Raw genomic sequence first — 16,222 nt, forward strand, 5'->3', positions numbered from 1 at the left:
GGGACTTGCTGAATCCCTGAATCCCTCAATTATTTCAGCCTTCCCCTGGGACTTGCTGAATCCCTGAACCCCTGAGACCCTGCTCTGGACTTACTGAGCTGGGATCATGTCCTGCAGCTCAGGGCTCCCAGCTCCAGAGGCTCAGCAGGACATCCAGGGAAAGAGCAGCTCTGATGAACCTCAGACCTTCAGAACCTTTCAGAACCTGCACTGAAAAGCAAGGATGCTTTGGATGCAAATCCCAGTAAATGCAGTACAGGGAATCCACTTCCCCAGCACCGGGGGAAAAGTTTTAGCTGTCAGCATCTCTGGATGCTTTCTCCTAACACCCAAGGCATGGCAGGGGGTTTGGTCACTACCAGAAGGAGGGTGATCCCTGGGCAACCCAGCACAGGCAAGTGCTGCCTTGGTCCACCTCCTGTAGTGACTTGGATTCTCTGCTCCTCTCTTCCTTCTCATGTACTGAATGTTGGACACTTGTGGGAGGTAACAGAGATAAGAATTAAGTTCTGTGTTACATCTTTCTAGCCTGGCCAAGACAAGACTCAAGAGCCTTTCCTCCCAGCCTGCTCACTGCCCAGCTGCTCCAACATCACTGCAACACTGGACAGAGCCAGTAGCTAAGGAGAAATAAAGGACAATCTGGGCAGATACCAGCCCTAGGGAAGAGCATCTCTGGTGAAAAACTGGTCATTCCAAGCCCAGCTCAGCTGTATGGAAGGTACAAGACATGGACTGCATGGAAGTGCCTGACAGAGTTGTCACCACCAGTTTAGGGGGGAAAACTCTTCTAACAGCTTGAGCCAAGCTCCTGGCAGCACAGGGACACTACATGGCCCTGATTGTACCTGGAGGAAGCACTAGGAACTGGCTGGAACAGCCCTGCTGAAACCCAACCCCACCACAACCCATTCTGTCCCATACAGCGCTCCAATCTCCAGTGCCCCTTGGGCAGCTATCCCCTAACTCCCAATTCTCCTTTGAAAGAAGAATGCTGCAGGTGATCAGCAAGAGGTTTGGAGCCAAGAAGAACCTGCAGGTCAGAGAGTTCTTCTGTGACAGGAAGGCCTGTGTCCTAGCACTTGGTGGTACTAGGCAGAATTCCCAACAAATGCCTTCAAAATCCTCTTCCTTTTCCCACCAACAAAACCTTCTGGTTTCCTCGTTTTAATCCAAGACTTTCATCCCTATCCCCTAAACATCTCATCTGTTTCTCCTCCTGAGTAGCTCTGGTCCTTCATCCTTTCCCTGGAGCCATCTTGATCTTCACAGCTAGAGGGGAAGGATCAGACAAAGAACCAACCTGCAGGATACCCCTGGAATAAACGGTGAGAACCTTTCCATCCAAAGAACAAATGTGTCCCCAGGAAACCTTCCACCTGTCCACCTTCTAGAAGGCAGCACACAAAGGCCTTAGAGCAAACAAAATTATCACAAGACACCTGAGCAAAACAAAAAAACCCAAACAATAAAGAGTAGGAAGAAGAAACCTGCCCAGTAGCACGGGGCTGAGGTTGGTTTCAGCCGGTCTGCTGCCCCTTTTTTCTGTGCTTTTTTCCCTGCTCCCCTGAACAAAAGGAAGTTTGTTGTCAGGCTCAAACACTTCCTGGGCCTTGTCCGAGTTCCACCTTGTTTTCTTTTTCGCTTCTCCCCACCCTGTACAAATAAAGTAAAAACCAACTGGCACCACCTGCGATGAAAGAACAACTAAATGCAGAATTTTACCTTTTCTTTCTTTTCTCCCTTCCCCTTTTTCCCTTTTCCTTGGCCAGAAGTTTTGGGCAAAGGACAAAAGGCATTGTTGGGTAAGCATAATTCCAGTGGCTGAGTCATGCTAAGACACTACAGAGCTGGCTGCTGAGGGGGGAAAGGAAGCCAAGCTGCTGCTCTGCTAAATGCAGTGAAAATGCCAGCAGCACCACTGCAAGCCCTGCCAGCCCCAAAGCAGCAGAAGAACCTGACAGTAAGAAAAGATGCAAAGAAACCAAATAAAATCCTGATCTTCACTTAAGAAACCTCAGGAGGGACTCTCACACAGAAGAGGTGGGATGGACTCCTCCCTGAAGACCATAAAGGTTGTGCAGCCATAATAAAGAGTTAGGATCCTCACAGTAAGGGAAGGCTAAGATGCCTTCTTCAGTTCTCCATCCAGGCCTCCTTTTTTTTTATTTCATGACACAATTCAGCCTCCCAGCTGACCACAAGTCCTATCAGCAGCCTCACTGCCCCCCAAACACAAGCTCTTAGGGGCAGGGAACTCTCATTGCTCTTGGAGCCCCAAGCACAACCCAATGGGCAGGGGACTCCCGGGCACTGCCAGGCTGCAGAAAACACCAACCCAATTCTGGCTGCAAATTAAACGGTGCCCCAAGCAGGCACCTGCTCAGAGCATGTTGAAAAGCACACTGTAGAGCCTGCAACTCAATGGTGCATCTGGGAGAGCTGGAGCACTGCCTGTTTGTTTATTTTATGATGCACTTTGGTCTCTCTCAGTTGTGCTGTTATCCTACACCTGCTCGCTCCCCTTTCTCCAGGCTGATAACAGACAGCACCTTGTGTGGAGCAGGGACCTGGCCTGGCTCTTCTTGGTTTTAATCAGACACATGTGCTTGGTTCCAGATTATCAATGCCCAGGGTCAGGGAAGAGACAGAAAATTTCCCCTCAAAAGGCAGAAGCACTTGAGCAGGGTGATGTGGAACAAGGTTCTCAAGTGGAGCTAAAGAGGACAAACATCTTCACTGCTCAACCCTCCCTAGGGCAAATCCCACTCTCCCCAGTGGGATCCATCTCCTTCTGGGACCTGCACTCACAGGGGGTGGGTGTTACACCCCTGCCATGGTTCTCTCCTGCAGACTCCTGGCCTCTTTCAGCAGTCCTGGCATCTTTTCATGGCAGACCCCATGACACACGGAGGCGGCTGAGAACAAGGGCTCACGCTTTTCCAGGAACGGGGAATCCAGATTTTCTGGTTTATAAATTTTCCCATCTGGATTTGTTTTGCTGTTCATAGGGTAGATCACCAGAGATAAGGAAAGAAAAGTAAAATATCAGAGCAGTGGCAGCCCCAACGGGCTCGGATGAATTTCTTGCATGTCACAATCTCCTGTTTGGGCAGAAATTTGAATGCATTTTCCAGCAGCAACACAGATAAACTGGCATCTCCCCCAGGGCTTGTTTCAGTTCTGCTCTGCCTTAGGGTTCTGTAACGTAGGAACTGAGGAGCTTGGACATGCCCGCTCTCAAGACTGTTTCCATAAGGACATGGTAACTTCTCTGCCACTTGCATGGCAAAATTTAAAAGGGACTGAGACTTCTTAGGGTGAAAGCCATTAGAAGAACCTATAGACGAGCAGGTTATTACTTGAAAGAGCTGCAATGAAAGCTCCTGTTGGGAAAATCCTGCACATACACCCAAACAGCAAAGGAAGGAATGAGTAGGTTGTCTCCACGTAACAGAAGCAGTAGCTTCACCTCTCCTCTCTGGCACAGGAGCTGTTGGAGCCTGTTCTCTGGGGAATAACCCCCCAGGATTGCAGCTGGATGGTCTGGGAACAGATCTCCCAAGCCCCACCAAGCTGTCCCTCTGCTCTGAGGTAAGACCAGGCCCTACAGGATCTGCTGGAGCCACTTTTCCCACTTCTCCAGCCTAGACCCAAGGCTCTGAACCGGCCTCCAGTGCTGCTGGTTGCCCAGGTACAGAAAAACACCTGCAGACTAGAGCAGATATTGGCTTGGACCCCAAAGATTCCAGCAGGCAAGAGCAGCCTGAGGAGTGGAGCCAAGGGGAAGGGGCTGTGACAACGTGTTTGTCCTCCCCTAAACCAGGCTGCTGGATTTACACAGCAAGGACAAGGTGGTAGAGACAGCTCGATGGCTGTCAGCTGGGAGCCTCTGCACACTAAGCTCCTGGTTAAATGTTTTCATCAAAACCAGAGCGAGAAAGTGCAGAGCAAACACCACCAATTAGAGGCTGGGATGAAGCGTTCCTGCCAGCAGAGCTGGTGAGAGGGGCATGAGTCACTTTAACCCTTTGGGAGCCAGAACCAGCACAACTCCACAAGGGAGAGGAGGAAGACGGGTGAGGAAACCTCCCACAAACCTTTCATTTGCATCCACTCATTTTCATTTATTTGTAGGCAGTTGAATTCAGGAGGGAGCACTCACCGTGTTTGGAGTCGTGTTATTCCCACAACCTCTGCCCTCTCCGTGCTCAGACCTGGAGGAGCCTGAACCAGGCAACCCCCTGCTCCAGTGAGGATGGTTACAGACTGGTTTGGAGAGCCAGACAGCAGCCCAGGGCAGAGCCTGCTGGGTACATTCTGAGGAGGTCCAGGGCTGGCCATCCCTCAGGCCAGCTCTCCCTTCTAAGTCCCTTTCAGCCAGCAGAAAGCAGCACATCAGTTTGCTGAAGGCTGAGGTGTCAATGAGAGAAGCACGGAAGGCTCCATGCTTCATTCCAAGAAAAAAGGATTTGTCTCAGAGGAAATGCTTTGCCATCAGAAACGTGAGGAAATGTAGCCAGCTGTGAGAGGAGAGCTGGGATCAGGATCAGGCAGGTAGATCCTTCTTCCCTTAGACTGCCTCTGCTCTGTTAGCTGTCCAATTTCTGACCATGTAAGAGGTGATCAAAATTTAACCAACTACTTGGGCTAAATTCCTTTTCACTGCAAACACCATACTCCCAGTTGTGGCAGGGTTCAGTGCTGACAAGCCTGGAGTTCAGCTTTCTAGGAGTATCACAGGTTGCAACATTCCAGGTGTTTAGAGGGATCAGTCCCTTCTGCAGCAACAAACCCTGAAGTCAGAACTCTGCTTTTGCCCTCAGTCACCCAAGTGAACACCCACTGCCTCCACCTCAGCACTGAGCAGACACTGAGCAGGAAAGGGCCTCAGATTGCCCATGGACCAAACCCTGCCCACCTCCTCCATCCACCCAAGGCAGGGCAGCTAAAAGCTGGGGAAGGATAAATGAACACAGGAGCTTCTCTTGGTGAGATGCCTTTCACCTGAGGGCACAGCAGGGCTCTGTGTGGTGTGGTCCAGGACCTGGTCCTCCCCAGCTCCACACATCCTAGCTGGGGTCCCCAGAAGCTGTGAATTTCAAGCATACCATGACTACTGGAGCAGAGGGTTTCAGATCCTGCTGAGCCAGCTTGTGGCTGTATTCAAAATTGAGTAAATTTACAGCTGTAAGCTGGGAGTTTATACAACCCGTAACTTGTTAGGGATGGCTGACCAAGCCAGAACCACTGCTCCCCAGCCAACGGGGCTCTTACTGCTCAGACCTTTGAGCTCCTGGTGGATTTCATGCTATTTCTTTCTCTTTTTCTTTTGCATGGATAGGGGGCAAAGGAAAGGAAACATCTATTTTTTTCCTCATCGATGACAAACTGAAATTAAATCTCAGGTTCAATCCCCCATGGCCTCCTCAGCACATCAGCTGGGGACTGTGACACACTCAGTGACCATCTTCTTGAATCAGGCTGCTGTGGTTTTCTCACTTGTGCAGAGTGAAGAGCTCCACACAAGAGCTCCACAGGATTCAACGTATTATCACCAGACTCAGTGAGGCTTTTGCAGGGACACTTCCCTTCCCATTCATACCAGACCCTGCAGACAACAGTGCTCCAGCCTGGGCTGCAAGAAAATACAGTCTGAGCGTGGTGCAGCAAACACAGAGCCTTGCAAAGACCTTCCTGACATCTCCTGTTCAAGGATAAAAAGCTGGAGTCACCTGAACCTGGAGTCACAAAGAGCAACACAAGAAGCCTGCCAAGGAAGGGGCAGGCAGCAGGACTCCAGGAGCCCTCTGATGGGGACAAAATCAGCATCACTCACTGTGCCTGCAGGACTGGGAGCTCCCCAGCCCAAGGAGAACACAGGGCTTGCCTGCACCTAACAGCCTCAACCTAAAATCCTCTCTTTTTGTTACAGCACAAGCCCAGTTCTGGTCTGAAAGGCATTTCCATCAGGAAACCCAAACATCAAGGGCTAGGGGTGTTCTCCTGGGACACTTCTGTGTGCCCACAGACAGTGACACCAGTTCCCATGATACACACAGTCCTGAGCACAGCAGTGAGAGGGACACATCCCTACCCCAGGCATTACCCAGGTGCAGGGACCCTTTGCACTGCCCTGGGAGGATGCTGGTTTTCTAGGCCATGGCTGAGGAGCATTAACAGGTCTCCTCTTTACCCTCCCCTCCGTCCTGAATACGTAAGAGCCCAGAACATCAATAGTTTACAGGAGTTAAAGAGCCAGCTGAGGCCTTGGGGACTCACTCAGGCAGGATAAAATGCTCTTTAGCATCCAGCCACCATGTAAGAAAATTAAGTAAATGGGGACCTTTGGTGAAGTCTCGAAGAGGAGACTGAAAAAGGGGAAATTTCCTCTCTCTCTGCTCTGTGAGCAGGGATCACACCGCCTGCTGCCGCTCCCACAGTTTAAAATACTTAAGTCCTCCAAGGTGCAGCTTAATTTTCTTTTTTAAAAAAGAAAAGTGTCAGTCTAATTAGATAAATCCTCCAAGCACGTGGCCCGGAGTTCGTCATGGAAATTAACCTCCTTGAAAGATCACAGTGACTGAAATAAGAAACTGTGTGTTTTGGCATAGTGCAGTGAAATGGGAGATGCAGGCTGCATTTCATACACCTTCCCTTTCATAAACCTGCCGTGGTTCATATCTGCCCTCCTGGCCCTCAGCTCAGCACCAAGACTTTATCTCCCAATGCCTGTTTGCAAATCGCTGCTGAGAGGTTACAATAACCCCTGGGAGAGATTTTGCTGGCTCACCAGTGTGAAAGGACACTGCTCCCCTGGTATAAAGCTGGGCCAGCCCGAGGCACTGGTGGAGGGAGGGGCTGGTCACCAGCAGCCCTACAGAAGGGATGTTCTGCAGACACAGCCACCGTGGGGAGGCAGCCAGGCTGGGAGCTGTTTGCCAGCCCTGGAGCTGTTTTGTCAGCCTCATCATCCAACATGCAGACAAGCATGATTCTGTGCAGCCCTCATTCCCACTGCCATGGGGATGGGCTGAGCGGGGCAGGAGGGGGATCTGTGGAAGCCACAGGCTGCAATCACATAGCTCAGTTTGCATTTCTGCCACCTACCTGCATGGCCTGTATTTTAGAAGGCTTTCCCTAGCCACGCTGGGAGAGGTGTGAGGCTGGGAGTCACACTCTTAGGAATAAAAAGCCATGGTCTCTTTGCTACTGGAAGAAGCAGCAAAAGCAGAAAAGAAAAGAACTGCCTTACAAGGGAGAGTCAAGTGCCATCCCTACCTTCAAGTCAAAGTTGGGACCAGATCTAGACTATTTCATACTCTCCAGAAACGTTGGCCAGACAATTTTCCTCCCAGGCCACTGGACAAACTTGTGCTGGGGTGACACTCTCAACACCTGTTCCCTGCAGGCCCCTCCTGAGTGACACTACACACCACATTTTAGTGTATGGCTGAAATAAGACTCCTTTTGCAGTTCCAGATAGTTCTGCCCCATCAAAGGGGTGTAAGGATTCTCCTTCTCAGCTTTCCAGTTCACACTGTTCTTTGAAAGGATAGTATCCCAAATTAGGAGGTCCCTGAAAAATCTACAGAGTTCATCTACCTCCTTCTTCCCCTGGTCTGATGGATGCTGCTATTCACCTCACTGTGCTGGGACCTGGCATGGGGAGGGATCAGGACCAGCCTCAGAGACCAACCCGTAAGTGACTACTTCTATTGTTACTGAAACACCAAGCCCTATGGCTCAGAATTTGGGAGCAACCTATTTTGTTTCAAACCAGAATCACTGGTGGCAAGAACAAAACCAGGATCCCTTCTGGAGAGAAAACTACCCCAGAATGCCATGGCAGGCAAAGAGCCAAAGGCCCCAACCAAGCTGCAAACACAGCCCCGTGTCCTCCAGCACTCATTACACACGGGGCCTCTGCAGCTGGACGGCTCTGGAGCTGGCCCTGGGAGCACAGACTCTTGTACCTCCAGGTCCTATTCCAGAGCAGCTCAATCATGCATGAAAGGTATTAGCTGACACCTCATCAACAGCCACGGGACAAAGCGAGCGTGAGAGGTTGCAGGCAGATCCCTCCGTGTGAGAGCCCAAAGCCTCCTTGCTCCAACCCCTCCGCTGTCTCGGGAGAGTTCAAAAAGAGGCACAAAACCTGCACTCCTGTTTTCTGCTGCTCCCTCCAGCTCAGGGCTCAGGCATGCTGGAAGGACACTACCAGAGAAACCAGGATGAACTCAGCCCTAATACGGTTTCTTAGCGGTTCTCTGCCAAGTACAGGCAAGCCCCACAGTTCCATTACTAATAACTTAATACCTAACAATATTACCAGTGTAACACTTCACCTTCAAGCCAAGCACCTGGCCCCAGAAATATCAGCATTTAGCAAGACTTCCACCTCGTTGTATTCGCTTCTGCCAACTGACCAAACCTCAGCAGCCACAACTCCTTCCCACCTGCTCTGAGGCGTATGGAATCATTTGAAAAAAGGTAAACCTCCTCCTTCAGCCAGAAGCTATGGGCTGAACCAGACAGACAACATGGGACTACAGGAGGGGAAAAAAATAAATCCAGTGCTATTCCACCCTGCTTTATAGGCTTCGGATGCATTAGGCAAATTCCCAACTACAGGAGTCCCTCCTGCCTGCAGCTGGACTTGAGATAAGAGACCAGAAAGAGGGACCAGTGGGCATCACTGGAGGCTTCAGCATCTTCCATTATACAGCAGCACAGTTAAGAAAGGCTCTGCCAACCTTGAAATGTTTTTTTCCAAAAGGAACACACCCTTTAAAATGGATATGGTGAAATCTGCCCGGAGAGGGAAGAACCCAGCAAGGCAGGCAAGTTCCTGACTCCTTATCATCAGAGCAAGCAGCCCAGCCCCTTAATTCACTTTATCAGCGTCTTTTTTTCTTACTGCTACACAGGCTCAAATCCTCCAGGGCGATTGCAGAGCCACCGCCGAGGAGGTAACGCGGTATCTGAATCCACCACGGATTCCAAGACGTCTCCACGTTTTGTTGCCAGCCTGAAGTTGGAAGAAAGGAGCCCAGCAGCAGCAGCAGCAGCAGCAGCAGCAGCAGCAGCAGCGAGCGGAGCCTCCGGCAGCGCCGAGCCCGAGCCACCTAGTGTCCGTGTGGGGAGAGGAACCGGGCAGAGGAGCTGGGACAGCAGCAAGAGGGCAAGGAAAGGAGCTCAGAACGGGGTGAGGAGGGAGTGAGGGCTCCAGCCGAGGTGAGGAGGCAGGAGCCAAACCGGAGGCACGGGAAAAACTCCCGGCCCGACCCCTCACCTGGGCAGCCAGAGAGACCCTTCAGCCCCCTCAGGTGGGAGAGGCCAGCAGGCTCGTCCTCAACCCGAAGTTTTGGCAGAGAACATCACCAGATGCGAGGCCAACCTTCCAGCCCCAAGGTCCGGCTGCCTTGCTTACCATCTCTGGGATGCAAACTTGGAGACAACTTTCCCTGGCACGGGCCTGTGAAACAAAACCCGAGCTGCCCAGAGCCACGAAGCCCACCAGCCCGTGCCCACTCCCTGGACGACCACTTCCAGCCACATCTCCTCTCCTGCCCCCGCAGTAGCCCCCTCCTCCTCGCTCTCTTTCTCTGTGTCCTCGAGACTCCTCTCACCTTGAGGAGTGTTAGGATTACCCAGCATTTACACTCAATGCTCCTCTTTATTCCTTAAGACTTATTAAGAATGATAATGAGCTCCAAAGCAGTGACACGTCTCTCTCTCTCCCCCTCTGTCGCGCTCTCTCTCTCTCTCTCTCTACGTGCCTTTTCCGTCAAAGGCACACAGGACAAATCCGACCAAAAAAAAAAAAAAAAAAAAAAAAAAAAGCCAGACAATATGGATCAAGGACACATGAGGATTTATATTCTACAAATCCAGCCTTTTTTGTTTTTATTATTTCTACTCAAATTCCACCCCTTCCTCTTCTTACTCATCTTCTCCCCCCTCTACCCCAACCCTCTTGGACTTTGAATGAGAAAGATGAAGAAGAAGAGGAGAAGAGGAGAAGAAAGCTGCTTGCCTGGAAAACCTCGTTAATGTGGAGCTCTTAAACGGTTGATTAATTTTAGCAAAATTTACGATGCACTCCTGCTTTTCTTTGAAGCTGCAGTCTTACATACCAAAAGCAAGTTAACTTCATGATCCCTCTTGCAAGCCCACTGCCCCTAATTCTTGGATGCCCTATTTAGGTACAGGAATATCCAGGAGAGGCATTCTGTAGGAGAGGATGGAAGCAAAAGCCCTGCTGGGGCTCGATTCAACCCCCTTTGGCACAGCCTGATAATCACAACCTGAAAACTCCCAAGTTCTGGCTATTTAACTTCCCAGAAAGAAAAAAAAAATAAAAATCACTGGTCAGTCCTTCAAAACCAAAAGGAAACAGGGAAACATAAACACTAATTCCAAGAGGAGTCTCTCCAAGTTACATCTGCTCATGCCACAGAAACACCAGGTTCTCCCAAAGCCACCTTTAAACCCGCTGTGTTTCACCAGAGGGAGAAACTGAACCTAAGGAAACGTAACCCAGAGCTCTGTAGAGATCCTGAACTGCACCTCGGTATGTCAGTCACCCCCTAGCTTCTGACTGCCCACTATTTGCTTTTATTCTTTGTCTCCCTCTGCTAGACTCTATTTCTCTGATATAGACATCAGGAGGTTAAGGGCTCAATTATCAAGTCTGTTGAATCCTGGGCTTCACGTTACTTAAGGGGTTCTCTGTTGCTCTTTGGAAACTACAGTGCAAAAAAATCTCTTTCCTTCTCGGTTTTTCTTTTCCCTAACTTGCAGTGTCTGTTTCCAGCACCCCCCGACGCCTGAACCCACAGATCTATTTGGGGTAAACGGAGAGAAACTGTGAATTGCCCTGGGAGACAGAGAGATGAATAAAAATAACCCTCAGAGTGCCTGGGCAGCCTGAACCTGAAGCCTTCGCGATCTTGAAACCCCAAAGTAACATCCACATGGAATTTACAAAATATGATTCGAGTGGTTCTAATTAGCCCCAGTCTGTGGAAAAATTGGAAGGAAGCGGCTCTTTGATTAATGTTACAAACCAGAAAGGAAACAGATTTTAAAACTTAAAGTAGCAGCATTGTGGAATACAGAATCATTACCAGCACGCATTTATGATACCTGCTTCAATCAGATGGCTTGGGGTTTTGTTTTTAGGGTTTTTTCCTTTTTACTTCAAGAAAAAAAATGAAGACAGGATGCAAGTAAAAGCTCTTGTTTATGGAAGTCTGCGGCGCTTTTATCTCCCAAGGAATTTATATAGCTGGACTGTGTATAAATCCTTCTGAAAATGAAATTAGCAAAACCAAAACAGGGGTGAAGGTGCTGGGGGGTGGGGGGAGAGAAAAATCAGTAAATCATAGCGGGTAACCAGCCCCTGGCTTGGACAGATAGCAAATTCAGCTTTAATAGGAACAAACAGAGTTGGAAAGGCAAAGGATAAGATTCATACCTGCAGCAAACTCCTTGCAAAAATGGGGGGCTATTTTTAATATGGTTTTGAAAGTCACTGTGCAAGTTTGCTTGGGCTTGAAAAGAAAAAGGAAATAAGTTTTTTTTTTTTCCAGCTAGCTTGATTGTTTTGGGTGGAGCTCAAGCGTGTGTGTATATATGCTGTATATAAAAATGAATTACTAATTCTTTCCTGGAAACTGTTTGAATTGCAATCTGTAAGATACAAAAACACACCTTTATTTTAACACTGATTTTAATACAGATAGAAGGGGGGGGGGACGGGACACAGACAGCAAGGGAAACATTTTTTTCCCAGTACACAGCAAAAACCCTTAAGGAAGAATAATACCTCCCCACACAGATCCACACATGCACACACTTTGCTCAGCTGTACAACCCCCAACTGAACTCCAGCTTTCAGTGGCTTTTCCCTGTACCAAGGCTTCGCTCTGAAACTGCAAGAATGACAACGTCATGTGTGTGGAAAGCTGACACTTGGAGTTTTTAAAAAGAAATGAGGAAAAATAAGCTGTTGACTTCTTGGTTAAAGTATTTTCTTGTTCTAACTCATGTTCTTATGTCACTGGGCTAAAAAAAAAAAAAAGAAAAAAAAAAAAAAAAGAGAGAGGGAGAGAGAGATATGACTTTCCTTGAATGATCTGTTTAACCTAAGCCAGAGGAAAAAAAAAGAAGTCATTAATTACTTATGTGAGCTATTGCTTCTGAAAGACAATAAACCTGCCTGGTCGCCATGGATATGACATATTTGCTCTGAAAACAACACAATAATTAGCAAAGGGGAAAGATACAAGGAGAATATGCAAACTCCTGAGTTTAAAGCCATAGTGTTTCCTTTTTCCCCCCCTCCTCTTTTTACTTGTCAGAGTCAATTCTGTTTGCAATTCAAATCAAACAAATAAACAGAATATTTACAAAAAATTTTAAATGATCCACCGCCTTAGGAATCACACCCAGAAAAAAAAAAAAAAAAAAAAAAAAAAGGGAAAAATTAATAAGGCAAAAAGATAAAGTCTAGTATGAACAGATCATAATCCACCTGGGTGTTTTCCATACACATGTGTGTATTCATATGTGAAATATAAATGCACATACACACAAACCTCTAGGAGTTGCAAAGGTTACATGTACTGTTTCCTCTAGGATTATTCTTTTATTTTTAAGATTAGTATAGAACCAGACTGAGAGGAAAAAACGTCTGGCTTTAGGGAGTGGGAACATTTGGAATATTCACTAAGTACAAGGGGTTTTTTACTGTATTAAACATGTACTGGTAGCATTTTCTTTGCAAACCTTTTAACTTTTCTCCAGAAGATGAGCAAAAACCCACAATTGCAGAGCACTGTGCAGCAGCCTGATCAACACACCAGCTTACCAGGAGTTCTCAAATTTTAAGCATTAAAAAAATAAAAATTCTCTTTCCTCACCTCAATTACTTTATAAAAAGTGATATTACACTGAATCACATGCAATCACGCAATGGCCGAGTTAAGAAATGATGAAAACTGAGCTATATGCAGAGAGACTTTCTTGAAATAATTTATAAATGTTGCAGGGAAAATGTTGGGTTTTTTTTTTAGATTTCTCTCTCATTAAGATGAGACAAAGACTATTAAAACCTTCTCTAATGCGGTATCTTTCTGGATTCTGACCTTCCACATTTAGAAACCAAGTAATAAAAACACCCTAACAAGCACTTTATCTTTAGAGATATTTGACTTTGAACTTATTTTAACATTTAAAAGACTTGGGAGGTATAAAAATAACAATATAGTTGCCACAAGTTTCTGTTGTTTTCACTGCTAAAAAAAAAAAAATCTTTAGAATAAAATAAGCAGATTAAGGAAACATCCCCCTAATTTAACTGGCTCTTTTTCTATTTTTTTTTAAACAATAGTTTTTAGCTGGACTCTTTGATCTTGAAAGGGTTCTGCTATCTTGTGTGATGAGGGGGGAAAAATGATCTGTTTTAAATGATGATGCAAAAAAAGGATCAAAGCCCTGACTTTCTGTTAGCCATAATAAGCTCTGTCTTGCACAAAGCTTCAACTTCAGGCTTTAATATATAAAATATACAGGAGCCCAATAAAAGCAGTGAAAAGGTACAAAGTCTGAAAACAAAAGGGGACGCTGCTCCTTTAAACGTTTTAGTGCATATGGAGTTTGATTTCTGAAAGAGATCAGTTTAACATCTCCATAGAAACCAGCAACAGATTATCATCAACAGAATAAATAACTAGTCTAATAAATTAAACAGGAGGCATAAGATCTGGAAACTTGATTACTGAAGTTCAACAATATTCCCCCATAAACTCTTCCAAACCACCTTTAGGGTAGCTAACAAGGTGGCAGCGACACTATAAATAAAGGGTGGGTGGGAAACACGCAGGACTTCTCAAAATGAGAAGTCCAAAACCTTCGCAAGAAATTATTCTACGCTAAGAGTCAGCAAATCAATAGAGGAAATAAATTCATCAATGAAGTTTGGGAAGAGACAGCTACTCTTCCAGGGAGCCGGCTGCCAGGACCCGCTGTGCAGTGCGGCGCGGACAGGAGGGGGCACACAGAAGGTGGACGAGCAGCTCCTGAAAAGTTTCACCTTTCCAGCCCCAAAGGGCAGGAGGGCTCGGGGTCGATCGATCAACCCCGCCGTGATTCACAGCACCCTCCAGCCGCAACCCACCCCTCAAACTTTGCCGGAGAAGTTGCCCGCCGCGCCGGCCCCCACGCCCGCCCGAGCCTCTTGACAGTTCTCTGGCCATCCCCGGCCGCCGCCGAGCCCCGCTCCTCCTCCGCGACCCCCGCTGCCCCCCGGGACCGGCGCTCCGCGGCCGGTGGCAGTCGGGGTCCCGGCCCGGGACCGCTCCTCGCCTCCTCCGTCCGCGCCCCGCGTCTCCCCCCCCCCCCCCGGCCCCCCGCCGGCCCGGCTCTGAGTGACGGCTCGGACACCTGTTCCCCGTCCCCAGAGCCTCCGGCGCGGGCAGCGGCTCCCCCGGGAGCCCCGGGCCGCTCCCCCCCCGCCCGCCGCCGCCCCGGGCGGCCGCCCCCCGCCCGCCGCTGCCCCGCCGCGCCCGGGGGGAAAGGGGGAAAGGGGGCGAGAAGGGGAAGGAGGCGGAGGGGGGGAAACTTCCTGGCTCCGGATGGCAAATCAGCTGCGCATTCTGCAAATGCCACCGGGTAAAAATAACCTGCTGCTTCGCCAGGGGGGCCGGGCACCGGCTGCCCCGAGCCGCGCTCCCAGCCGCCGCGGCCCCTGCCCGCCCCGTCCCCGCCGGGGGGCTGCGGCCGTCCCGCTGCGGGCGCCGGGCGAAACGCCGCCGGCCCCGGCCCGGCCACTTTGCAGAAAGTTCCCCGGCACGGCTCGCCCCGCCGGCACCCGGTCCTGCCCGCCGAGCGCTCCCGCCGCCGCTCGCCCAACTTTGCTGCCACCGATTCCCCCGTAACCCCCCCAATCCCGGTGCCTGTGCCCGGCCGCCGGGACCCCCGGGCGGTGCGGCGAGGCTGCGGTTACCTGCGCCCGGCGCGGAGCGGGAACACGTGTTCCCCCGTCCCCTGCCCGGGCTCCTGCCAAAGTCCTGGAGATTGACGGGCGCCGCCGCGGCCCCGGCTCCTCCGCCGAGCGCGCCCGGCGCCGCCGCCCGCCGCCGCGGTACCCCCCGCCGCCACCCGCGGAGCCGAGCGGCCGCCGCCGGCCGGTGCGCCCCGCGGAGGCTGGCCGGTGCCGGGGAGGCCGGGTGCTGCCCCGCGGAGGCTGGGCGCCGCCCGGGAAGGCCGGGTGCTGCCCCGCGGAGGTTGGGCGCTGCCCCGCGGGAGCCGGGCGCGGAGCGCGGCGCGGTGCCCACCTGCCGGGCAGCACCGCCGGCCGCCCGCCCGCGCAGAGCCCCGACCCCAGCGGCACCGAGCCCGGGACTGCCGGCGGCGGGGCCGTGACCGGGGCCGGGCGGGAGCGGACGGGCTTACCTGCACTTGGGGCTGCTTTGGGTGACTTTCCAAGTCAAGGGAAATGTGTGTGTGTTTGGGATGGAGGCTGCAGCGCGCATGCGCCATCAAACTTGCCCTGATCCCGGATTTTTCCTCCTCGCGCTCCCCTTTGCTTTGATTATTGAATTTTCCTATTTCTAACAGGAGGGCGGGCGGCGAGAAAAACCCGGCCTGGAGCCGCCGCCTGCCCCGGCCCGCGGCGGGAGGGGAAGGGGGGAGCGGCGGGGAGGGAGCGGGCACGGAGCGGACTCGGTCTCCAGGCGGGCAGGGCAGGCGGGCAAGGGAGGGGCGGCCGCAAAATCCGGACCGGATCGCCCTCCCCTGGCAAGGGAAAAGGCGAGAAAGTGTCCCCGTTTCCCAGCCCGCGCAGGCACCTGGCCATCTCCCACCCGGCACTGGATGTTTTATAAAATTTTCTGGTTTGCAGCCTGGTGACCTCTGCTCACCTCAGTTACACTCCGTGCAGATCACAACCAACCAGGCTGCGTTTCTTTCTTTATTCCCCAGCTGGATTTTCCTAGGCATTACGTACGGTTTCTGTTTTACAAACTTCTAAACTTCGGTACTTTTCTTTTGCTTGTGTTCTCAGTCTGGATTTCACTCAAGTTGAGAGCTAACCACTCTCTTGCTGCATCTAGAAATGTACCAGTTCTGTCTGATGGTCTGCACGCAGGATTTCTTTCCTGGCATTTATGGACAAGACTAATTTTGTAGGGCTGAATCCTGCAGAAAAAGCCAA

General features: G+C 50.5%; 1 protein-coding gene across 7 annotated transcripts in view; it reads right to left on the reverse strand.

The window, feature by feature from the left end:
• Positions 1 to 15,692, reverse strand: part of CASZ1 (castor zinc finger 1) — a 200,217-nt gene extending 184,525 nt beyond the window's left edge. For 6 of the 7 annotated variants that reach the window (XM_071767105.1, XM_071767110.1, XM_071767112.1 and 3 more), the window contains exon 1: positions 15,014 to 15,146. The gene's annotated coding sequence lies outside the window, so the exon portion shown is untranslated. Of the gene's footprint in view, positions 1 to 15,013; positions 15,147 to 15,462 lie in introns of those variants that run through there. The other variant, XM_071767104.1, reaches the window with a different exon arrangement.
• Positions 15,693 to 16,222: the final 530 nt, after the last annotated feature.

The sequence above is a fragment of the Heliangelus exortis genome, chromosome 23 (genome assembly GCF_036169615.1).
Source record: "Heliangelus exortis chromosome 23, bHelExo1.hap1, whole genome shotgun sequence".
Taxonomy (NCBI): domain Eukaryota; kingdom Metazoa; phylum Chordata; class Aves; order Apodiformes; family Trochilidae; genus Heliangelus; species Heliangelus exortis.